This window comes from Thalassophryne amazonica, chromosome 11 (assembly GCF_902500255.1).
Source record: "Thalassophryne amazonica chromosome 11, fThaAma1.1, whole genome shotgun sequence".
NCBI lineage: Eukaryota > Metazoa > Chordata > Actinopteri > Batrachoidiformes > Batrachoididae > Thalassophryne > Thalassophryne amazonica.
The window spans coordinates 23,848,019-23,875,051 of NC_047113.1; the positions used below are offsets into that span (position 1 = coordinate 23,848,019).

General features: G+C 41.6%; 1 long non-coding RNA gene across 1 annotated transcript; it reads left to right on the forward strand.

Annotated features, from left to right (window-relative positions):
• Positions 1-689: 689 nt before the first annotated feature.
• On the forward strand, positions 690-25,317 carry LOC117520715. The gene is made up of 3 exons (XR_004563741.1): positions 690-700; positions 17,539-17,546; positions 25,237-25,317. It is a non-coding gene; the product is annotated as an uncharacterized LOC117520715 (long non-coding RNA).
• Positions 25,318-27,033: the final 1,716 nt, after the last annotated feature.

Here is a 27,033-nt window from a genome sequence, read left to right on the forward strand (position 1 = left end):
GTGTCCCTCACCCTTCCTTGCTTCACGGGCTCGATGTGTCAAACCCAGGCGCGGTCCTCAGCGTCTCACAAACGAACATCACAAGGTCGAGTTCCCGGCAGTTCTGCTTGAATCACACATGACTTAAATGCAGAACGCCATCCAATTATCTGCTTCAGCTGAAAGTCTTTAAGGTTGCATGTGAGCACCATTCACAGGTGCTACACATGATGTTGATGAGGGTGAAGGATTCTTCAGCCAGCACCTTCTCCACAGACAAATCAGTTCTCATGCCACCTGGAGAGCAAAGAAAAGAAAAGAACACCAAAATGTCCAGCCACACCCCCCAACACACAACAGGATGGGGCGAATCCTTGCTATATTTCGCAGATGGAAAAAAAAATCAGCCTTGTTAATATCCCTAATATGGAGGTAAAAGGATAATGTGGGGTCAAAAATTAACCCAAGGTTCATTACTTTGTTCGTATGATGTATGACACATGAACCCAGGCTGAGCGCCAGCTGGTCAAATTCTCACTGGACCAAGAACCATCATTTCAGTCATATCAGAGTTTAAAAGTAAGGCATTACTAGACATCCAGCCTCTCACTGATGCAAGAGATATAGTCCTCCAAAGATTTTATGGGAATGAGATTTCCCACAGTTATTGGCATGTACAACTGAGTATCATCAGCATAACAGTGAAAAGCGATGTTTCTGTGTAGGCTCTCAGTTGTCCAGGTGGTTTCCATAGTAGAGAAGCTTGAATCTTCAAATCTTCTACGATTTGAAGCGAAACGTCCTCACGTCAAGCAACCCAGTCCAGTCGAAGATTCAAGCTTCTCTACTACAGTGAAAAGCGATCCCAAAACTCCGCAATATACGCACAAGGGGTGCTACATAATAGGAGAAAAGCAGGGGGCCTAAAACGGATCCCTGTGGAACACCGAATTTCATGTGACTAATGTCAGAGGTAGTGTTATTATACAAAACACACTGAGAACGACTGGACAGGTATGACGTCAACCACGCAAGGGCACTTCCTTTAATCCCAAAAAGATTCTCCAACCTATCGAGCAAAATATGATGATCCACGGTATGAATGAATGAATGAATGAATGATTTGAAATCAAACGCAGCACTAAACTCTAACAGCACCAAAACTGTAGTGGTGTCCAAGGCCTTTGCTCTCAGAAGGTCACTCACTACTTTAGTGAGTGCTGTCTTTGTGGAGTGATATTTTCTAAAAACAGACTGCAATGGCTCAAAAAGGTTATTCTTTTTCCAGTATTTTGGAACAGAATGATAGATTTGATACCGGCCTATAATTTTTCAATATAATAGGGGCAAGATTAGATTTAAAACATTTAGGAACAGTTCCAAAAGTTTGTGAGAAATTAACAATTTCCAGCACAGTCAGTCCTTAAACAGTTTTGTTGGTATAGGATCAAATAAACAGGTTGTGCTTTTGTAGACTTCACGAGTTTCATCAGCGCACCTCGTGAAATAATATTAAATTCTGTAAATCTAGGTAGCACCTCAGTGGTAGCACCCAGTTCCATAGCAGGGTGCAGTGACTTGGCCAAGATATGCTCAACCTAATGTTGTCTATTTTCTTCTCAAAATAATCCAGGAAGTCCTGTGCTGAAAAAGGAGAACTAACAGGTGGCTGTTAGTAAATAACACCTGAAAATTGTTTATCACATATGCTTAAATGCCAAAACAGCTTAAGTGTTGCAATAAGGAATTGTACAGTGGTATATACTTTGGAGTCCATCCATTTTCTTATGTCACTTATTGCAAATAAGGGTCACAGGGGCACAAGAGCTTATCCCAGTGATCACTGGGCAAGAGGCAGGGTACATCCTGGGCAGGATGCCAGTTTATTGCAGGCCAGCACACAGACAGCCAAACACATTCACATCTGAAGGGAATCAACGTACATCCCAATTCCAGTGAAGTTGGGACATTGTGTAAAAATGTAAATAAAAACAGAATACAATGATTTGCAAATCCTCTTCAACCTTTATTCAATCGCATATCCCACAAAGACAAGATATTTAATGTTCAAACTGATAGACTTTGTTGATTTTGTGCAAATATTTGCTCATTTTGAATGGATGCCTGCAACACATTTAAAAAAAAATTGGGCTGGGGCAACAAAAGACTGGGAAAGATGATGAATGCTCAAAGAACACCTAATTGGAAACAGGTGAGTGTCATGATTGGGTATAAAAGGAGCATCCCCAAAAGGCTCAGCCATTCACAAGCAAAGATGGAATGAGGATCACCACTTTGTGAACAAATGCATGAAAAAAATAGTCCAACAGTTTAAGAAAAATATTTCTCAATGTACAACTGCAAGGAATTTAGGGATTCTATCATCCATACAGTCCATAATATAATCAGAAAATTCAGAGAATCTTGAGATTTTTCTATACGTAAGCAGCAAGGCCAAAAACCAACACTGAATGCCCGTGACCATCGATCCCTCAGGCGGCACTGCATTATGAATCGACATCATTGTGTAGAGGGCTCAGGAACACTTCAGAAAACCATTGCCAGTTAACACAGTTCATTGCTACATCTACAAGTGCAATGGTAAAACTCTACCATGCAAAGTGAAAGCCATACATCAACAATATCCAGAAACAGTGCTGCCTTCTCTGGGCCCAAGCTCATTTGAAATGGACTGAGGCAAAGTGGAAATGTGTGCTGTGGTCTGATGAGTCCACATTTCAAATTGTTTTTTTTGGAAATCATGGATGTCGTGTTCTCTGGACAAAAGAGGAAAAGACCATCCAGATTGTTACCAGTGCAAAGTTCAAAAGCCAGCATCTGTGATGGTATGGGAGTGTGTTAGTGCCCATGGCAGAGGCAACTTACACATCTGTGATGGCACCATCAATGCTGAAAGGTACATCCAAGTTTTGGAGCAACATATGCTGCCATCCAAGCAATGTCTTTTTCAGGGACGTCCCTGCTTATTTCAGCAAGACAATGCCAAGCAACATTCTGCACGTGTTACAAAAGCATGGCTTCATAGTAAAAGTGTGCGGGTACTAGTCTGGTCTGCCTGCAGTCCAGACTTGTCACCCATTGAACATGTGTGGCGCATTATGAAGCGCAAAATACGACAACGGAGACCCAAGACTGTTGAACAACTGAAGTCGTACATCAAGCAAGAATGGGAAAGAATTCCACCTACAAAGCTTCAACAATTAGTGTCCTCAGTTCCCAAACTCTTATTGAGTGTTGTTAGAAGAAAAGGTGATGTAAAACAGTGGTAAACATAGCACTGTCCCAACTTTTTTTGAAACGTGTTGCAGGCATCCATTTCAAAATGAGCAAATAGTTGCACAAAAACTTTGTGGTGTATTCAATCGAATATAGGTTGAAGAGGATTTGCAAATCATTGTATTCTGTTTTTATTTACATTTTACACAATCTCCCAACTTCATTGGAATTGGGGTTGTAAATAAAAAGAGAACATTCAAACTACAAACAGAAAGGACCAGGTTGAAATCAAACGTAGGACCTTATGACTGTTAGGTAGCACTGTTTACCATAAACCAGCATTTTGCCTCATGCTTTAGCACCCCACCTTTATTTGGAATGCCAGGTCTGAAATGCAGTCATGTAGATATATTAGCAAATTAAATTAATGTGTCTCCAAAAGCAATAAATGTCTTGGTGCCATACTGTCTACAATGAAATAAAGGTCAAAGTAAAAGAAGAATCACTGCATTGTTGTTGTTGTTGTTGTTTCAATAGCATTTTCCATGTGTCCCAACTTTTTTTTTTTCTGATTTGGGGTTTTAGAAACTTGTTACATAGCCACGTGGTCCTCCTTTTCATCATAATGGTTACACTGGTATTCTGCAATACACTGCTGCATGATGAAGACCATAATGTAGTTTATGGCAAATTTGAATCTTTAGTGTCAAGCCGGGCGACAGCCTGGCACCAGGAGCAGTTGGACCTGCAATACAGACTCCCAGACTTGACTTAGGTGTAAGAGAAAACGTGGTCTTTACTCGTATTTCAGGCAAAGGTTTGGTACACATGTGGTCAGTCAGCGTGGCAGAGGTACAAACAGGATCAGGCTGAGACTCAGTCATAAACAAGCAGGGGTCAGAGGCACAAGCAAACACTGACATCCGGGATGAGGCAAGAGGCATGGTCGAAGACAACAGAGCAGGATTCGTAACACGGCGAGACAGAAACCAAGAATATGATGGGCGCTGGAAAGTGTACAAGACAACAATCTGGCGGTGTGCTGTGAGACTGTAAGGGCTTAAGTAACAGGTGCTGTGAACAATGTGCATGTGCAGACTAATTAGGTAACAAGGTGCAGGAGTGGAGGGAAGATTCCAGAAAGGGGGCGTGGCTAGAAGACAAAGATCAAACACTGTGCAAGAGAGTGATGTGAGGAGCAAAGATACTTGGGCTGGTGTAGGGGGTGTGAGTGAGGTGAAACAACACAGACAGAAACAAGGTGAGAGACATGGGGCAGGTGTAAAGAGCATGAATGAAAGGAACGATACAGGTTCAGTGAACACAATCAAATATGAGTGAGGGACAAAGACATGATGGAAGGTGCAGGGGTGTGGAGTGGAAACAAATGGCAAAAAAAAAAACAGAACAGAGCTAAAATGGAAATCAAGGGCAGACTATAAAACAATGACAAACCAGGCATGAACATGAGAACTGAAAGAAAATATCACCAAGACAAAACTAAACTGGAACTGACTAAGAAACCAAAGTGGCTAAACAAATTACAAATAAAACAGAGACTCTGATAACAAAACCTGACACTAGAGAACAACCTATAACAGAACAGCAAAAATAGGCAGTTGATAACTAAATGATAAACCATAAAAACACAGACTGATAGAACAAAACCAGAACGGAACTGAAACATGACCGAAGTATAAAAGTAACAAAGCAAAAATAGAACACATGATCAATCAATCAATCAATTTTATTTATATAGCGCCAAATCACAACAAACAGTTGCCCCAAGGCGCTTTATATTGTAAGGCAAGGCCATACAATAATTATGTAAAACCCCAACGGTCAAAACGACCCCCTGTGAGAAAGCACTTGGCGACAGTGGGAAGGAAAACTCCCTTTTAACAGCAAGAAACCTCCAGCAGAACCAGGCTCAGGGAGGGGCAGTCTTCTGAGAGAACCAGGAAAAAGACATGCTGTGGAGGGGAGCAGAGATCAATCACTAATGATTAAATGCAGAGTGGTGCATACAGAGCAAAAAGAGAAAGAAACACTCAGTGCATCATGGGAACCCCCCAGCAGTCTAAGTCTATAGCAGCATAACTAAGGGATGGTTCAGGGTCACCTGATCCAGCCCTAACTATACGCTTTAGCAAAAAGGAAAGTTTTAAGCCTAATCTTAAAAGTAGAGAGGGTGTCTGTCTCCCTGATCTGAATTGGGAGCTTAGGTGAGTGCCAGTGTTTCCTCTTGATGTTTCTTATCAGTACCCAGTCTCCAGGTACCACTTTAGGGTCGTCCTGTGGAGAGATCAATCAATCAATTCAATCAATTTTTTTATATAGCGCCAAATCACAACAAACAGTTGCCCCAAGGCGCTTTATATTGTAAGGCAAGGCCATACAATAATTATGTAAAACCCCAACGGTCAAAACGACCCCCTGTGAGCAAGCACTTGGCTACAGTGGGAAGGAAAAACTCCCTTTTAACAGGAAGAAACCTCCAGCAGAACCAGGCTCAGGGAGGGGCAGTCTTCTGCTGGGACTGGTTGGGGCTGAGGGAGAGAACCAGGAAAAAGACATGCTGTGGAGGGGAGCAGAGATCGATCACTAATGATTAATGCAGAGTGGTGCATACAGAGCAAAAAGAGAAAGAAACAGTGCATCATGGGAACCCCCCAGCAGTCTACGTCTATAGCAGCATAACTAAGGGATGGTTCAGGGTCACCTGATCCAGCCCTAACTATAAGCTTTAGCAAAAAGGAAAGTTTTAAGCCTAATCTTAAAAGTAGAGAGGGTGTCTGTCTCCCTGATCTGAATTGGGAGCTGGTTCCACAGGAGAGGAGCCTGAAAGCTGAAGGCTCTGCCTCCCATTCTACTCTTACAAACCCTAGGAACTACAAGTAAGCCTGCAGTCTGAGAGCGAAGCGCTCTATTGGGGTGATATGGTACTACGAGGTCCCTAAGATAAGATGGGACCTGATTATTCAAAACCTTATAAGTAAGAAGAAGAATTTTAAATTCTATTCTAGAATTAACAGGAAGCCAATGAAGAGAGGCCAATATGGGTGAGATATGCTCTCTCCTTCCAGTCCCCGTCAGTACTCTAGCTGCAGCATTTTGAATTAACTGAAGGCTTTTTAGGGAACTTTTAGGACAACCTGATAATAATGAATTACAATAGTCCAGCCTAGAGGAAATAAATGCATGAATTAGTTTTTCAGCATCACTCTGAGATAAGACCTTTCTAATTTTAGAGATATTGCGTAAATGCAAAAAAAGCAGTCCTACATATTTGTTTAATATGCGCTTTGAATGACATATCCTGATCAAAAATGACTCCAAGATTTCTCACAGTATTACTAGAGGTCAGGGTAATGCCATCCAGAGTAAGGATCTGGTTAGACACCATGTTTCTAAGATTTGTGGGGCCAAGTACAATAACTTCAGTTTTATCTGAGTTTAAAAGCAGGAAATTAGAGGTCATCCATGTCTTTATGTCTGTAAGACAATCCTGCAGTTTAGCTAATTGGTGTGTGTCCTCTGGCTTCATGGATAGATAAAGCTGGGTATCATCTGCGTAACAATGAAAATTTAAGCAATACCGTCTAATAATACTGCCTAAGGGAAGCATATATAAAGTGAATAAAATTGGTCCTAGCACAGAACCTTGTGGAACTCCATAATTAACTTTAGTCTGTGAAGAAGATTCCCCATTTACATGAACAAATTGTAATCTATTAGACAAATATGATTCAAACCACCGCAGCGCAGTGCCTTTAATACCTATGGCATGCTCTAATCTCTGTAATAAAATTTTATGGTCAACAGTATCAAAAGCAGCACTGAGGTCTAACAGAACAAGCACAGAGATGAGTCCACTGTCCGAGGCCATAAGAAGATCATTTGTAACCTTCACTAATGCTGTTTCTGTACTATGATGAATTCTAAAACCTGACTGAAACTCTTCAAATAGACCATTCCTCTGCAGATGATCAGTTAGCTGTTTTACAACTACCCTTTCAAGAATTTTGAGAGAAAAGGAAGGTTGGAGATTGGCCTATAATTAGCTAAGATAGCTGGGTCAAGTGATGGCTTTTTAAGTAATGGTTTAATTACTGCCACCTTAAAAGCCTGTGGTACATAGCCAACTAACAAAGATAGATTGATCATATTTAAGATCGAAGCATTAAAAATGGTAGGGCTTCCTTGAGCAGCCTGGTAGGAATGGGGTCTAATAAACATGTTGATGGTTTGGATGAAGTAACTAATGAAATAACTCAGACAGAACAATCGGAGAGAAAGAGTCTAACCAAATACCGGCATCACTGAAAGCAGCCAAAGATAACGATACGTCTTTGGGATGGTTATGAGTAATTTTTTCTCTAATAGTTAAAATTTTGTTAGCAAAGAAAGTCATGAAGTCATTACTAGTTAAAGTTAATGGAATACTCAGCTCAATAGAGCTCTGACTCTTTGTCAGCCTGGCTACAGTGCTGAAAAGAAACCTGGGGTTGTTCTTATTTTCTTCAATTAGTGATGAGTAGAAAGATGTCCTAGCTTTACGGAGGGCTTTTTTTATAGAGCAACAGACTCTTTTTCCAGGCTAAGTGAAGATCTTCTAAATTAGTGAGACGCCATTTCCTCTCCAACTTACGGGTTATCTGCTTTAAGCTACGAGTTTGTGAGTTATACCACGGAGTCAGACACTTCTGATTTAAAGCTCTCTTTTTCAGAGGAGCTACAGCATCCAAAGTTGTCTTCAATGAGGATGTAAAACTATTGACGAGATACTCTATCTCCCTTACAGAGTTTAGGTAGCTACTCTGCACTGTATTCTTATATGGCATTAGAGAACATAAAGAAGGAATCATATCCTTAAACCTAGTTACAGCGCTTTCTGAAAGACTTCTAGTGTAATGAAACTTATTCCCTACTGCTGGGTAGTCCATCAGAGTAAATGTAAACGTTATTAAGAAATGATCAGACAGAAGGGAGTTTTCAGGGAATACTGTTAAGTCTTCTATTTCCATACCATAAGTCAGAACAAGATCTAAGATATGATTAAAGTGGTGGGTGGACTCATTTACTTTTTGAGCAAAGCCAATAGAGTCTAATAATAGATTAAATGCAGTGTTGAGGCTGTCATTCTCAGCATCTGTGTGGATGTTAAAATCGCCCACTATAATTAAGAGATGGGATCATCAATGTTTGAGGTCCTGTCCTTTTGCTTTTCCAGCATCTTTCTCATATAATCAGCTAGGTTTGCTTCTTTTGGTATTTCCCATGGATTTCTGAACTGAGGTAATCTGTACGGTCGGCCAAAAAGGGTCTCATATGGTGTTAATCCTGCTGTACTTGTGATGTTTATATACATTTTTACTAAGTCCACGCACTGTGTCCATGGTCTGTTTGTTTCTTCCATCGCCTTCTTTAGCCTATTTTTAATTGTCCCATTCATTCTTTCCACTAGTCCTGCGTATGTGAAAGCGAACCAGAACTGGCTGTCTGGATCAACCGGGACAGAAAAGAAAGCATTACTAATATCAACGACAGTAAATACTTTAGCATCTGGTCACAACGAATTTAACAACGTGTACGGATCCGGGACACAAGGAGCTCTTTGAACAACAGCATTGTTGACAGCTTGTAGGTCTTGCACCATTCTCCAACCTACGGAGGGAGGAGCCTTTTTTACCAGAAAGATAGGTGTGTTACATGGTGAATCGGGGCAGGGGATCAAGACTCCTGTCTTCAATAGATCTTGTATTACCGGTCGGATCCCTTCCGTCGCATCGGGTCTCAAAGGGTACTGCCGGACACATGGGCGATATTCCGTTTTTGGTCTAATTTGCATTGGTAGGGCTCCTTTTACTAGCCCTACATCAGAGGGTCCTTGGGACCAGAGGGTAGGTGGAACTTCCACCAACCTCTGCTCATCCTCTGGATTCAATAAATATGATCATGCTGTCTGTTGAGGATTATCGCAATGGTCAACACTACTCCCTGCTTCCAAATCCGTTCTATGGAGAAGGAGTACACGGAATAGACCGGTGGAAGGACTGAAAAATTCTCCACTCCCTGGATGGGATTCAACCCAATCGGTTGCATTTATGCCCTCTTTGACCATAAACCCTAGGCTTTGCCAAGTCACGAGATATGGTTTGAAGAGGGACACATGGAAGGGAGTCCCAGTCCTATGTAATCTCTGAATTTCTGGAGGAACATGAGAGACCGCAATTGCAGCTCTATTTTTCCCATCATGGTAAATACAGTCTGCTACTGCAGATGTTGGGGTTACTTCCTCCAAGAGGCTCTCATAGTTACCGTCCGGTCCTGGAGTACCCTTGAACCACAATGTGACATGGAGATCTTCCGGTTCATGTGTTTGTTCAGGATGAGACAACAATGTTTTAGCAAACGACAGAACAGATGCACCAAAAGAGGTGGGGCTAGCATCTTGTAGTTTCAGAAAATAATAATAGTAGCAGTTTAAGGCGTGATTTGAGCCTAAAGTAAAGACCTGCAGCTGATGTTGTCGTTTTACTCGCAACAGTCCATTGTCCGACACTAGAGACAGTCCCAATGCAGTTAGACCATCTCGTCCGAGAAGATTAACCGGACATTGGGGCATCATCAATACAGAGATGCAACATGACTTCCCTTCTGGGTCCCAAATCCACACGGGTTGGGACACAGGGACAGCACATGTCTTCCCATTGGCTGCTCTTACCCAAAATGTTTCATCACTGGGCTGTAACCCTACCGGCCATGAGCAACATGTTGTTTTACATGCGCCCGAATTGCACAGGAAAACAACATCAATCAATCAATCAACTTTTTTCTTATATAGCGCCAAATCACAACAAACAGTTGCCCCAAGGCGCTCCATATTGTAAGGCAAGGCCATACAATAATTATAAAAAACCCCAACGGTCAAAACGACCCCCTATGAGCAAGCACTTGGCAACAGTGGGAAGGAAAAACTCCCTTTTAACAGGAAGAAACCTCCAGCAGAACCAGGCTCAGGGAGGGGCAGTCTTCTGCTGAGACTGGTTGGGGCTGAGGGAAAAAAACAGGAAAAAGACATGCCGTGAAGGGGGGCAGAGATCGATCACTAATGATTAAATGCAGAGTGATGCATACGGAGCAAAAAGAGAAAGAAACAGTGCATCATGGGAAACCCCCCCCCCACAATCTACGTCTAAAGCAGCATAACCAAGGATGGTCCAGGGTCACCCGATCCAGCCCTAACTATAAGCCTTAGCGAAAAGGAAAGTTTTAAGCCTAATCTTAAAAGTAGAGAGGGTATCTGTCTCCCTGATCTGAATTGGGAGCTGGTTCCACAGGAGAGGAGCCTGAAAGCTGAAGGCTCTGCCTCCCATTCTACTCTTACAAACCCTAGGAACTACAAGTAAGCCCGCAGTCTGAGAGCGAAGCGCTCTAATGGGGTAATATGGTACTATGAGGTCCCTAAGATAAGATGGGACCTGATTATTCAAAACCTTATAAGTAAGAAGAAGAATTTTAAATTCTATTCTAGAATTAACAGGAAGCCAATGAAGAGAGGCCAACACGGGTGAGATATGCTCTCTCCTGCTAGTCCCCGTCAGTACTCTAGCTGCAGCATTCTGAACCAACTGAAGGCTTTTTAGGGAACTTTTAGGACAACCTGATAATAATGAATTACAATAGTCCAGCCTAGAGGAAATAAATGCATGAATTAGTTTTTCAGCATCACTCTGAGACAAGACCTTTCTGATTTTAGAGATATTGCGTAAATGCAAAAAGGCAGTCCTACATATTTGTTTAATATGCACTTTGAATGACATATCCTGATCAAAAATGACTCCAAGATTTCTCACAGTATTACTAGAGATCAGGGAAATGCCATCCAGAGTAACGATCTGGTTAGACACCATGCTTCTAAGATTTGTGGGGCCAAGTACAATAACTTCAGTTTTATCTGAGTTTAAAAGCAGGAAATTAGAGGTCATCCATGTCTTTATGTCTGTAAGACAATCCTGCAGTTTAGCTAATTGGTGTGTATCCTCTGGCTTCATGGATAGATAAAGCTGGGTATCATCTGCGTAACAATGAAAATTTAAGCAATACCGTCTAATAATACTGCCTAAGGGAAGCATGTATAAAGTGAATAAAATTGGTCCTAGCACAGAACCTTGTGGAACTCCATAATTAACTTTAGTCCGTGAAGAAGATTCCCCATTTACATGAACAAACTGTAATCTATTAGACAAATATGATTCAAACCACCGCAGCGCAGTGCCTTTAATACCTATGACATGCTCTAATCTCTGTAATAAAATTTATGGTCAACAGTATCAAAAGCAGCACTGAGGTCCAACAGAACAAGCACAGAGATAAGTCCACTGTCCGAAGCCATAAGAAGATAATTTGTAACCTTCACTAATGCTGTTCTGTACTATGATGAATTCTAAAACCTGACTGAAACTCTTCAAATAGACCATTCCTCTGCAGGTGATCAGTTAGCTGTTTTACAACTACCCTCTCAAGAATCTTTGAGAGAAAAGGAAGGTTGGAAATTGGCCTATAATTAGCTAAGATAGCTGGGTCAAGTGATGGCTTTTTAAGTAATGGTTTAATTACTGCCACCTTAAAGGCCTGAGGTACATAACCAACTAACAAAGATAAATTGATCATATTTAAGATTGAAGCATTAAATAATGGTAGGACTTCCTTGAGCAGCCTGGCAGGAATGGGGTCCAATAAACATGTTGATGGTTTGGATGAAGTAACTAATGAAAATAACTCAGACAGAACAATCGGAGAGAAAGAGTCTAACCAAATACCGGCATCACTGAAAGCAGCCAAGATAACGATACGTCTTTGGATGGTTATGAGTAATTTTTTCTCTAATAGTTAAAATTTTATTAGCAAAGAAAGTCATGAAGTCATTATTAGTTAAAGTTAAAGGAATACTCGGCTCAATAGAGCTCTGACTCTTTGTCAGCCTGGCTACAGTGCTGAAAAGAAACCTGGGGTGATGAATAATAAGATGTCCTAGCTTTACGGAGGGCTTTTTTATAGAGCAACAGACTCTTTTTCCAGGCTAAGTGAAGATCTTCTAAATTAGTGAGACGCCATTTCCTCTCCAACTTACGGGTTATCTGCTTTAAGCTGTGAGTTTGTGAGTTATACCACAGAGTCAGGCACTTCTGATTTAAAGCTCTCTTTTTCAGAGGAGCTACAGCATCCAAAGTTGTCTTCAATGAGGATGTAAAACTATTGACGAGATACTCTATCTCACTTACAGAGTTTAGGTAGCTACTCTGCACTGTGTTGTATATGGCATTAGAGAACATAAAGATGGAATCATATCCTTAAACCTAGTTACAGTGCTTTCTGAAAGACTTCTAGTGTAATGAAACTTATTCCCCACTGCTGGGTAGTCCATCAGAGTAAATGTAAATGTTATTAAGAAATGATCAGACAGAAGGGGGTTTTCAGGGAATACTGTTAAGTCTTCAATTTCCATACCATAAGTCAGAACAAGATCTAAGATATGATTAAAGTGGTGGGTGGACTCATTTACATTTTGAGCAAAGCCAATTGAGTCTAATAATAGATTAAATGCAGTGTTGAGGCTGTCATTCTCAGCATCTGTGTGGATGTTTTTGGGACTTCCAATGTGGATGGACAAGACTAAGAGTCAAGCTTTCAAATGAATTAAAGCTCTGTTTGGGTTTTTGATTAATTAATAAGCTGGAATGGAAGATTGCTGCTAATCCTCCGCCTCGGCCCGTGCTACGAGCATTCTGGCAGTTAGTGTGACTCGGGGGTGTTGACTTATTTAAACTAACATATTCATCTTGCTGTAACCAGGTTTCTGTAAGGCAGAATAAATCAATATGTTGATCAATTATTATATCATTTACTAACAGGGACTTAGAAGAGAGAGACCTAATGTTTAATAGACCACATTTAACTGTTTTAGTCTGTGGTGCAGTTGAAGGTGCTATATTATTTTTTCTTTTGGAATTTTTATGCTTAAATAGATTTTTGCTGGTTATTGGTGGTCTGGGAGCAGGCACCGTCTCTACGGGGATGGGGTAATGAGTGGATGGCAGGGGGAGAGAAGCTGCAGAGAGGTGTGTAAGACTACAACTCTGCTTCCTGGTCCCAACCCTGGATAGTCACGGTTCGGAGGATTTAAGAAAATTGGCCAGATTTCTAGAAATGAGAGCTGCTCCATCCAAAGTGGGATGGATGCCGTCTCTCCTAACAAGACCAGGTTTTCCCCAGAAGCTTTGCCAATTATCTATGAAGCCCACCTCATTTTTTGGACACCACTCAGACAGCCAGCAATTCAGGGAGAACATGCGGCTAAACATGTCACTCCCGGTCCGATTGGGGAGGGGTCCAGAGAAAACTACAGAGTCCGACATTGTTTTTGCAAAGTTACACACCGATTCAATGTTAATTTTAGTGACCTCCGATTGGCGTAACCAGGTGTCATTACTGCCGACGTGAATTACATTCTTACCAAATTTACGCTTAGCCTTAGCCAGCAGTTTCAAATTTCCTTCAATGTCGCCTGCTCTGGCCCCCGGAAGACAATTGACTATGGTTGCTGGTGTCACTAACTTCACATTTCTCAAAACAGAGTCGCCAATAACCAGAGTTTGATCCTCGGCGGGTGTGTCGTCGAGTGGGGAAAAACGGTTAGAAATGTGAACGGGTTGGCGGTGTACACAGGGCTTCTGTTTAGAACTACGCTTCCTCCTCACAGTCACCCAGTCGGCCTGCTTTCCCGGCTGCTCAGGATCTGCCAGAGAGAAACTAACGGCGGCTAAGCTACCTTGGTCCGCACCGACTACAGGGGCCTGGCTGGCTGTAGAATTTTCCACGGTGCGGAGCCGAGTCTCCAATTTGCCCAGCCTGGCCTCCAAAGCTACGAATAAGCTACACTTATTACAAGTACCATTACTGCTAAAGGAGGCCGAGGAATAACTAACATTTCACACCCAGAGCAGAAAAGTGCAGGAGAGACAGGAGAAGCCGCCATGCTAAACCGGCTAAGAGCTAGTAGCTGCGCTAAGCTAGCGGATTCCTAAAAACACACAAAGTGAATAATGTGTAAATAATTTAGAGGTGATTCAGCAGAGGGAGTACTTTAGTTAAGGCACGTGAAGATTACACTGTGAAACAAATCGTTATCTAGTTAACTAGATCAATCTAACTGCGCAGATTAAACAGCTAACAGATACAGCAAAACACAGCTGTGCTCCGGAACAGGAAGTGATACAATACCACAGTGAGAGCCAACCACCAGTAGAGGCAAGCAAGAGCTCGCAATTTGAGTTGTCTTTTCGGCTGCTCCCGTTTGTCCAGGGTTTCCACAGCGGATATAGCCAGCTGAAAGTAACAATTAATAAAACAAGGCTGGGGCAGAAGGAGCAGAACCAAATAAAGAGAGAAAATAAGGATCGAAGCCTGGAACTGGGCCGGTCATGAAACTTTAGCTGTTTGCTGAAATTGATTCATTTTTAGTGGTAAACCAGTGCTTATGTGGGTGTATTGAATGTATTCAAATGAAATGGCCATTTTCAGATTCTGATAAAAGAAAACTCTAACTTGAACAAAATGTACCTGATTGGATTACACTAGCAGTTAAATGCATAACATGAATGAAAGAGTTGATTTGCTAATTCTTAATGTTTTAACAGTTGGCGCACAATGAAAATATCAAAATGTGTTTGATTTTACAATCAATACTATATACCTAGTGTATGACTGTGCCTATTTTGGATTGCCTTTGTCTTTTCTGTTCCACTATCCTTTCACTCATGGTTGTGAAATCTATTTCCACTTTGTAGGGATAGATTTTGGTGTAATAATACTAACAAGCCCATATGTTATCTTGCAGTGTTTCTTTTCCCTTGGAAAATCAGTGTCTCCTTGAACATCAATTCAGCTCCAGATTGTGTGAAGCTTTCATGATGAGGCAAAGTGCTATGTGGGTTACAAAGACATAGTGTTGTAAATCCTAACACAAAATGCATCATACATCATGGAAAATAGGAGTGTTAATGTTGGCTGGACTTCTCCGATTAGAAAAACGTTATGATCTGTTCTGTTTTTGCTCACTGCAGACCCACTCTGTTTATCACATGGCAGTACATGATTCCTACCTCGCTGTGTCTCACAGCAGCAGGTTCTTCATGTTAATAATGACGTGCCTGGCCTGAGAGAGAGTACTTAACCAACAACTGGCATTTGGCACTGTTTTATCATTAGACACACGTTTGAAAGATACAAGTTTAATAATTATACAAACTGATTCTCTATGTTGTTAATTAGTGTTCCGGTGTTGGGTTGAAGTGTCACCAGTGCAGGCTGTAAGACATGCCGTCCTGGTGGAGGTTGATGGAGAATCTCAGCATGTTGTTATGAAGCTGCATGTTTCTATAAGCCCATATGCTTCCTGTAACTAAGTCTGCCTCATCATTGTCAAACAACTTTGCAGGTGCATGTTTGGTCTGGTCTCATGTTGGTTTCCTGCTATAAACCTGATTTTGAACCAAACATGCAAACTTTGAAAATCTCATGACTGGAACAAAATGATAGATGCTTTAGATTTACTTTTAATTTTAATTGGTCACTAAGAAAACATCTGAGAGAATACCCACTAAGCAACTTGCATAAAGAGAGATCAGTGGAATAAGGCATTAGGTTCAGTGTTGCCACAGTAAAAAAGGTTACACAATTATTGACTTTAAGGGCCCTGTCCCACTGGCGTTTAGGAGGATTTGCGGATGGAATGCGCACAAAAGTGGCCCGCATCCGCCAAACAACCGCAATAGCCGTGTAACATTCCTGTATGAGTCGGCCGCAATCCGAACACGTCCGCGATCATCCGCAGAGGCACGCATGTCTGCATCACTGCCTGAACACATACTGAAGACATACGCAGGACATACACAACCAATGCGCCGCATATCCCCTGTCATCCTCTGATATCCGCAACCGAAGGGTTGGCGCGGCTTGGCGGCGGACCGGGACAGCATGCAAAACAGATATTTTTATTTATTTATTTGTTTTAACCATTTGCTTGCTCTTTGTTTTGTTGGGTGATATAAAGTCATTTGAAAAACTTAGCTCCTAATGAATGCTGTGCTTTTGAGAAGAATACAGTGAACAAGGCTGACATATTATTTCCCTGTTTGCCATCACTGGATGTTTGCATGAATCACCAAGTTCACACAGATCATTAAAAAATAAACAGTCTTACAGACCACTTACACACATACACACATATAGCTGAACACACAAAGTAGCCTATATTAATATTTTTTATTGAATATGGCTGCATGCAATATCTGACACTTTCTCACTGCAGTTCATAAAAATAAATTGGTCAGTCGAACAACCTCTCTCTTTCCTTCTCACACAGTCACTCAGTCACGCACACATGCACACAGACACATTTGCACACACACACACAGACAGACAGACACACACACACACACCTTAATCAATACTGTTTAACTTTGTGTGGAAAAAAATGCAGGTAGTAAAAATAAATAAATTATTGAAAAAAAAATCACAGATTGATCATTAAAAAAAAAAAAGTTTTGATGAGTATGACAACGCTTGTTCATGCAGTTCAAAATCTCCTACTACATTGAACGTCAGTTCTGAGGCTGTTCTGTTATTCATTCATAGACTTAAAAATATTCATTTTCTGAATTTCTAAATAAAAAAAACTTGTTCTGTAAAATAGTTCCTTTACTATTGTGATCAAAAACATTGAATCTCAGTTTTGAGGCTGTTCTGTAAATATTAATTCATACATTTAAGAATAGTCATGTTCTGAGTTCATTAAAACTTGTTCTGTAAATAGTTCTCCTACTTTTGTGATCAAAAACATTGATTTGAATCTCAATTTTGAGGCTGTTCTGTAAATAGTTTTCCAATAAACAATAAATATAGCAACTTCTGATCAATCCATATCAATTTCAGACTTAAAATAATGTACTGATTTAAGCCCCAGCCATTTCGGGTTAAACCAGCCCAACTTCTGGTTTAGGCCCCGCCCACTATGAGTACAGATACGGATACAGATAATTTAGATGGGTGAACAGATACAGATAGTGGTGTACCTGCTCATCCCTAGTAGCTGCATTAAAAAAGTAACTTTTCAAAGTAATTGTGGCAACACTGATAAAGTTACACATGGGCATGATTCCTGGTCACATCATCTGTTTGTGTCCTTGGTTTTGTCACTTTAGTTGCATTGTCTCAGTATACTCTACAATAAATAGGTACTATATTTTGGTGGGGAAGTAACCTATGTCAGAATTGCATCCCTTCCAGGGGGAGTCCAAGGAGTAAAAATTGACAATATGTGTGCGTCCTGGTGTGAATTTGCTTGTCTGTCAATTTGTAGCCCTGCGATAGACTGGTGTCATGTCCAGCGTGTAGTCAGTCTCACGCTCTATGACTGTTGGGATGGGCTTCAGTCCCCTGTGACCCTTAATTGAATTTTCACTTTCAATTTATTTTCATATATTTGGTGCCAAATCATAACAAAGTTTCCTCAAGGCTCTTCACACAAGTACTGTAAAGTCTAACCTTACCAACCCTTAGAGCAAGCACACAGGTGACAGTGGTAAGGAAAAACTCCCACTGATGATCTGAGGAAGAAACCTCAAGCAGACCAGACTTAAAGGGGTGACCCTCTACTTGGGCCATGCTACCAACACAATTAACAATAGGAATATACAGGAAATTTTTGGAGTCCATGCTGGTGCACAGGATGGGAGGCTTGCAGAAGAAGACACCACTCCTGTCTCTGGATGGAGCAGCACCTCAAACAGAGACAAAAATTAGAATCAGACATCAGAATGACAACAAATACAGTATAATTTGTCAGCATTTAGCAACAAGAAAAACAGAAGAAATACTGAGGTGATCACCGGCCACTAGCCCTAAGTTTCGCTAAAAGACGCAGACTTTAGATAAAACCCGCTCTCTTTACTAATGAGATGAATTTAAAATGGTAAAAAGCATAATAACATACTATGCCAGTATACTAGCCATACGAAAAAGAAAATAAGTGCGTCTTAAGTCTGGAAATGAAAGTCTCTACATAATCTGACTGTTTTAATGATGCAGGGAGATCATTCCACAAAGCAGGTGCACTATAAGAGAAAGCTCTGTGACCTGCAGACATTTTATTCACCCTAGGGACACAAAGTAGCTCTGCACCCTGAGAACGTAGAGCCCGGGCCGGTACGTAGGGTTTAAGTAGGTCAGCTAAGAAGGGAGGAGCTAGTCCATGAATAATTTTGTAGGTTAGTAACATAACCTTAAAATCTGATCTCACAGGGACAGGAAGCCAGTGAAGAGACACCAAAATGGCTGTAATGTGGTCACACTTTCAGCTTCCTTTCAAAAGTCTGGCATCAGCATTTTGAACCAGTTGGAGACCCCTAATGCTGGACTGTGGTAAATCAGAAAATAGAACATTGCAGTAAGCAGATACAGAAAATGGATGGATGGATGGATGGATGGATGGATGGATGGATGGATGGATGGATTGACTGACACAGAACCATTGCAGAACCACTGCAGCTAGCAACCAGGATAAAATTGATGCAATTAAAAATTGCAATTTACACACAGTTAACATCAGAAAAGCATCATTCAAGAAAAGAAGAGGAAAAGAATGAATAACTGTCAACTAATTCTGTGTCAGTTATAAAAAAGACAAAACAGATGAGTCTTTAACCTGTAATGAAATGAGCTCAATGAGTCAGCCTTTCTAATTTTAATGGGCAAACTGTTCCGAAAAAAGGGTACATGATAATAAATGGCTATGTGACCTGCTGGTATCTTTTTAACCTTTGGAACACACATCAGTCTTTGATCCTGGGAACGCACAGCACATGGCAGTACATAAGGCATAAGTAAATCAACCAAGTAAAAACAAAATAAAAACAAAACTTAATAATCAATTCCAGAAGAATCAATGGAAGGAATCAATGTTTCTGCATCTGTCATTGACAGAATAGATTTTTGCAATATTATGCAGATGAAAGAAAGACATCTTGTACTTTCTGTAATGTGTAGATCATAGGACAGTATAGGATCAAAGATCACCCCATTTATTTCTACCTTCTTACTCTTTTGAATGGCTCATGTGCCCAGTTTGAAATTTAATAAGTGAAACTCACTTCTTTGTCTTACAATGACCATCATTTCTCTCTTCTCTGAATTTAAAAGTAAGAAATTCCTGGATAACTAAGTCATCACAGTGCCAAACAATCCACCAAAATCCCAGTTTGAGAGGGATTATTCTCATTAAACGCCATCTAATTATTATTGTCATCAGCATAACAATGAAAGCAGTTCCATAGTTTCACAATGTCCAAGTTCTGAAAATAAATAGCCATTAACAGTTTAAGTGGAGCAAATAGAGCTGTTCTAATCATTTGGATTCCTGCCTGTACACAGGTATTTGAAATAAACATAAAGAACCCCCATCCCCGTGGTGCTTTTTGTTCTACTTACAGCCCCCCTGTGTCGACTAACAGCACATACACCATGTGTGCTCCCTCACTGTTTACAGTCACACAGAACTCAGTCAGACTTTTAACACATCTCATTACCCCACATGGGGCTATGGTTAACACTTTTCCAACCTTACTGACAATCTCTCATTGTGATCCGTAAAAATAAGGATTCTGACTCGCTTTTGTAGGCTGAATGAGAGCGTGTGTCTCGTCCTGCTCACCCCACGAGTCTTCCCCTCTTCTGTGGGGTCACAGAAGCATAGAGCGTGGTGTTATGATTCTCCTAACAGCAAAGCTGAAAGCAGGTGCTGCAGATGTACATGTGTACCTTACCGATTTTGACCAGTGAGAATTTACAGGGGCCACACTCCAAAGGACACATTGGGTTACACCATCAAATGTTTCAAAAAACAAACAATGAATTAAATATATAAACCTCTTTGATTGAGCTGTTTTATTACAGATTTTTTTTTTCATTTTGTCAATTGCCACAACTGTGAAATAAATGTTTTCTTTTATTTGGCTTAATATTCATGACAATGAAAGCAAATTGTTTTAATAAATAAATTATCTCTTTGCATTGTTGGGTGTTCGATTCAGTTATGATCTGAATTATTAAACAATGTATAATGACGTGGAAAAACAAGACATACGAGGGCTGTCAATAAAGTAACGGTCCTTTTTATTTTTTCAAAAACTATATGGATTTCATTCATATGTTTTTACGTCAGACATGCTTGAACCCTCGTGCGCATGCGTGAGTTTTTCCACGCCTGTCGGTGACGTCATTCGCCTGTGAGCACTCCTTGTGGGAGGAGTCGTCCAGCCCCTCGTCGGAATTCCTTTGTGTGAGAAGTTGCTGAGAGACTGGCGCGTTGTTTGATCAAAATTTTTTCTAAACCTGTGAGACACATCGAAGTGGACACGGTTCGAAAAATTAAGCTGGTTTTCAGTGAAAATTTTAACGGCTGATGAGAGATTTTGAGGTGATTCTGTCGCTTTAAGGACTTTTCACAGTGCGAGACGTCGCTCAGCGCTCTCAGGCAGCGTCATCAGCCTGTTTCAAGCTGAAAACCTCCACATTTCAGGCTCTATTGATCCAGGACGTCGTGAGAGAACAGAGAAGTTTCAGAAGAAGTCGGTTTCAGCATTTTATCCGGATATTCCACTGTTAAAGGAGATTTTTATAATGAAAGACGTGCGGACGGGTCCGCGCGTCGGGACGCAGCCGCCGCGACGCTCCGCCACAGGAAAAACACCTCTGTTGAAAGCCTTAAGGACAAGTTGGAACATGTCCTGCCTGTTAAACAATTTCTCATATACTCACTCCACTGAAAGCCATCAAAAGTTGCCTGGATTTTACAAATGGTTATCAACACGGAGGTGTTTTTCCTGTGCCGCCGCACCGCGTCGGCTGCGTCCCGACGTGCGGATCCGTCCGCACGTCTTTCATTAAAAAAATCTCCTTTAACAGTGGAATATCCGGATAAAATGCTGAAACCGACTTCTTCTGAAACTTCTCTGTTCTCTCACGACGTCCTGGATCAATAGAGCCTGAAATGTGGAGGTTTTCAGCTTGAACAGGCTGATGACGCCGCCTGAGAGCGCTGCGCGACGTCTCGCACCGTGGGAAGTCCTTAAAGCGACAGAATCACCTCAAAATCTCTCATCAGCCGTTAAAATTTTCACTGAAAACCAGCTTAATTTTTCGAACCGTGTCCACTTCGATGTGTCTCACAGGTTTAGAAAAAATTTTGATCAAACAACGCGCCAGTCTCTCAGCAACTTCTCAGACAAAGGAATTCCGACGAGGGGCTGGACGACTCCTCCCACAAGGAGTGCTCACAGGCGAATGACGTCACCGACAGGCGTGGAAAAACTCACGCATGCGCACGAGGGTTCAAGCATGTCTGACGTAAAAACATATGAATGAAATCCATATAGTTTTTGAAAAAAATAAAAAGGACCGTTACTTTATTGACAGCCCTCGTATGAAATAATTAGATGCTGCTGTCTTGGGTATTTAAGTCAGTCTGCCTTTGCCAATGTAAGTAAGTAAGTAAGGTTTATTTATATAGCACCTTTCAAGATAGAAATCACAAAGTGCTTCACATAAGAACAGAGAAATTAAAAACAGCAGAAACATAAAACCATAAAACTAGGTAAAAGCCAGCCTATACAAAAGGGTCTTTAGCTTCACTTTAAATGTTTCAACAGAGTCCACGGAGCGTAGGTCCAAAGGCAATGCATTCCACATTTTAGGTGCCACCACCTCGAAAGCACAGTCTCCCCTGGTCTTCAGTCTTGTCCTAGGCACAACCAATAGGCCCAGGTCCGAAGACCTCAGAGACCTACTTGTCACATATGGATGTAATAGCTCGGTGATATAAGATGGCATTTGACCATGTAGAGTTCTAAAAGTCAGTACCAGAATTTTAAATTGGAGTCTGAAATGGATGGGGAGCCAGTGCAAGGAGGAGAGGATTGGGGTTATATGTGACCTCTTTGATGACCTCGTCAGCAGCCTCGCAGCCGCATTCTGAACCGTTTGTAAGCGGTCCAAAGAGGACTTGCTAAGGCTAAAAAAATAGAGTTACAGTAATCCAAACGTGATGACACAAATGCATGAATGATCATCTCCATCTCCGCCCGAGACACAATGCTGTGCAGATGGGCAATATTGCGCAAATGGAAAAAACAAGACTGTGCCAGGAGGGTAACATACGCGTCAAAATTGAGGGAGTGATCGAACGTAACACCCAAGTTCCTCACTGCTGAGCGAACAAAAGGGGCCAGAGAACCAAGATTCCCAACCACAGTGGGAACAAACTCGTCAGGGGCACAAACAAGGACCTCAGTCTTTGCTATATTTAAGGACAAATAGTTGGCCGCCATCCAGTCACCAATAACCTCAACAGAGTTCTGAAGAGTAGATACCCTAGAGACTGTTTGAGGAGTGAATGAGATGTACAGTTGGATGTCATCCGCATAACAGTGGTAGGAGACATCTTTAAAACTACTCAAGACATGACCAAGTGGGAGCAAATATAGAGCAAACAATATAGGTCCCAGAATAGAACCCTGAGGCACACCACAGGATAGCATGGCAGAGGAGGACATAAATTTACCAGCAGCAACAGCGAAAGTCCTGTGTGAAAGATAAGACAAAAACCAGTCCAGAGCAGACCCAGAAATGCCCACCCAAGTCCTTAGTCTCTCAACTAAGACTCCATGATCCACCGTGTCAAAAGCTGCAGAGAGATCCAAAAGGACAAGCACAGAATATTCACCTGCATCTCTGCGCATTAAAATATCATTTTAAACTCTGAGAAGGGCAGTTTCTGTACAGTGCAAGTGGCGGAACCCAGACTGGAATTTATCAAGAATATTATGTTCAGCTAAAACCTCATTAAGCTGTTTGGCCACCCACTTTCTCTAAGACTTTGGAAATAAAAGGCAAATTTGAAATTGGTCTAAAATTTTGAAGGAGTGAAGGATCAGCATTAGGCTTTTTAAAAAGAGGGTGAATAACTGCCTGTTTAAAATACTGAGGGACATAGCCGGAAAGCAGTGATCTATTTATTATCAATAAGACAACCGGGCCAATAGAATGGAAGACCTTTTTTAAAAAGGAGGTAGGGACGATATCAAGTGGGCAGGAGGAAGGTTTCAATCTGTCCACCAGACCAGTGAGCTCTTTCAGTGATATAGGTTTAAAACTATCCAGAACTGATGGCCGGGTAAGATAGGGAACAGAAGAAGAAAGAGAGGGATTAATATTTGCCCTGATATCATGAATTTTGCTGATAAAAAAGGACAAAAAATTGTCACAGTCTTCATTTGAGTGAATGATAGCAGCAGGAGATGCAGGTGTCAAACAAAATTTTTGGATTCCGTCGGCTGTTAGAAATTAAAGTGGAAAAATAAGCAGCCCTCGCATCTTTTACCATATTATTAAAAGAGATTAAAAGCTCCTTTAAATGAGGAGGTGGACTTGGAGCTTTGTAGATTTCCACAACCGCTCCACTTTCCGACATGATCTCTTAACACTACGAATACTGTCATTCATCCAGGGGGAGGAGTTATTCAGAGGGGCGTGTCTGGTTTTAAAAGGAGCCACTCTATCCAAAACTGAGAGACAATGATGATTAAAAGAATTAACTAAAATATCAACATCATCTGAACTAAACAACTCATCAAGGTTAAAAGCAGCAGAAAATACATCTGCAGTAAAATGATTAAAATGCGAGAGCAGATCACAGGAGGAGCAGACGGACAATCCAGATTAAGAGACAAATTAAAAAGAATACAAACATGATCAGAAATAAAAATATCCTCAGAATAAATAGACTCAATATTAAGACCCAGAGTAAAAACAAGATCTAAAACATGACCTTTGCTGTGTGTGGGGCCAGACACGTGTTGGATCAAGTTGAAAGATTCCATCAGACTGATGAATTTAGCAGCAGATTTATCAGAAGCATCATCAACATGGAAATTAAAATCACCAACAATTAAAAGTCTGGACAGCTTGAGAGTTGTAGATAAAAAGTCACTAAACTCCTTGAGGAAGGAAGTGCATTGACCAGGTGGAGGATATATTAAAACACAATAAAAAGGATTAGTTCTCCCAACTTTTAAAATCAGTGATTCAAAAGATGGAAATGATTCTGAACTGACACGTCGACACACAAAGCTGGTCCTACAGACCGCAGCAAGTCCGCCACCACGTCCACACAAACGCGGCGAGCTGAAGAATCGGAAATTTTTGGGACAGAGTTCAATGAGGGGGGCGTGTTCCATTTCCCTCTGCCAGGTTTCAGTTAGAAACAAAAATTCCAGGTCCTTGGAGCGAATATAATCATTCAAAATGAAAGTCTTGTTAGCAACGGAGCATGCATTTAACAGCACCATCCTGAGAGGAGCTGCAGCTGGATTCTCCACAGCAGACTGCCAGGGGAAGGCACACATGACCCGCAGAGACGAACCACTTCGCCTGTGGGTTTCACACACCAGCGGGGGGGCCACCACAGCCACGGGAAGATCAGGAAACACCTGACGGAGACAGCAGGGCCGCCGGTGATGATCCAGTGAGGGAGATGGGCCGTACATCCACACGTCCGGAGAAAGCAAGTTGATCAAACGGGATCGACGACATTTTCCCACAACTCCGCGTTTCCAGAATAGCCTCAGCCTCACCTGCACACTCACCCTCACCAATGTCTGGCCCTGGTGGTTGCCCCATTTCCAAAAACTGAGGTAACTGACCTCAATTGTCCACAACAGTAGTCTAATGTTGTGTCTTGTAGTATTAAACACAATTATACATAAGATTATTGCCGATTACATACAATATTGATTGCAGCCCTAAGACATGGGACCCTCTGGGCATGCGCAAAACAATACTGTGTACAGTCTATGCCCTAATGACTGTGGTGATAATAAGATAATACTACAAATCTAGAAGGAAAACTGTCTTCTGCTGAAGAGTGTGGCATGCCTTTCATGGGATAATGGATGTATAATATATTTCCAGAGGAGATTTAAAGAAGTCCGCAAACAGTGAGTGCTTGAATTGATGGTCCTGGGTCCTACAAGACATAGACAGCATTTTGAACAGCTAACAAAAAAAATCTAGATCCATGTGCTATACATCACAGTGATAAAGTGAGGACTCTTGGGGTGATTTTGATCCTACATTGTCCTTTAACCTACACATTAGATACATCACTGGGACTGATTCGCCCATCGTGTCAATGGCCAATGGAGAGACTCTGAGTCATGCCTTTGTCTCTTCTAGATTGGACTACTGCAACATTCTATTCTATGGCTCACTGCAGTCCAACTGGTTCAAAACGCCACTGTGAGTCCTTGACTACAAGCAGGAAGTTTGACCACATTTCCCTGATCATTGCCTCAATTTATTGGCTACTTGTCTTTGTGAGGTCTGATTTTAAGGTTTTATTTATCTTATAAAATCATTCACAGACTAGCGCCTCCCTACCTAACTGACCTTTTTCAACCTTACATACAAGCCTAAGTGCATTCCTAAGCTTAAAAAGAAGTCAACAGGCCACAGAATGTTCTATTATCGTGTTCCTGTTTTATGGAACAAACTGCTTGCTGAGAGAAAACAGTTGGATTCTGTGAAATCATTTAAGTTCAGATGAAAGACTGCGATAGGCTGGTGTCCTGTACAGGGTGTGCCCTGCCTCACACCTTTTGACTCCTGGGATAGGCTCCACCCCTGACCCTTAAGTGGAGTAAGCAGGAATAGAAAATAAATGGATGGATGTTTTCTCTTTCAGATGGCTAACATACAGTATGTGTATAGTGTTGAATCTTTTTTATGTCTTTTTAAATTGTGTTATTAAAAATGGAGCAGGTATCAGTCTCATTATATTAAATATTTTGGATTTAATATAGAAGCAAAGGGTTAGTTGCCATCGACCAATCAGTACTTGCTCTGCTTCTTTGTTGATTGATTGCCAGCAAAAGTAATGCCCTAGGTGCTGTTAATTGTATCCAATTGATTCTGTGCTTCCTCTCTGTCCGAGGTATCATTGCCAAGATTGGGAACCTGAGTGCATCGTGGCTGTGCAACTGGTTGAGGTGTGACCAGTAACCAATGGTGGATGGCTGATCCGACCTACAATGACAGACAGAAGTGCCACTGCCAGGTGGCAGGAATATGGGACTAATCTTGGACACTATATGAACTTTTGTTTTGTAAATGCTTGTAACTTTTTAACTGTTACAATGGCCCAAGCAGTCGTGAGGGTCTGCTGGGAACGACTGGTGGAAACCTCTGTCAGCGAGGGCTTCAACTCCCACCTCCGGGAGAACTTCTCCCAGATCCCTGGGGAGGTTGAAGACATGGACTCCGAGTGGACCATGTTCTCCACCTCCATTGTTGATGTGGCCGCTCGCAGATGTGGTCGCAGGGTCTCTGGTGCTGGTCGCGGCGGCAATCCCCAAACCCAGTGGTGGATGCCGGAAGTAAGCCGTCAAGCTGAAGAAGGAGTCCTACTTGTCTTTGTTGGCAGGTGGGATTCCGGAGGCAGCTGACAGGTATCGGCAGGCCAAGCGTGCTGCAGCCTGTGTGGTCGCCGAGGCACAAACTCTGGTCTAGGAGGAGTTCGGAGAGGCCATGTAGGAGGACTATTGGTTGACCTCGAAGAAATTCTGGCAAACTGTCCGATGCCTCCGGATGTTAAGTCTCTGGATGTTTTGACTGTCTTGGTTGACATGTCTCTGCAACATC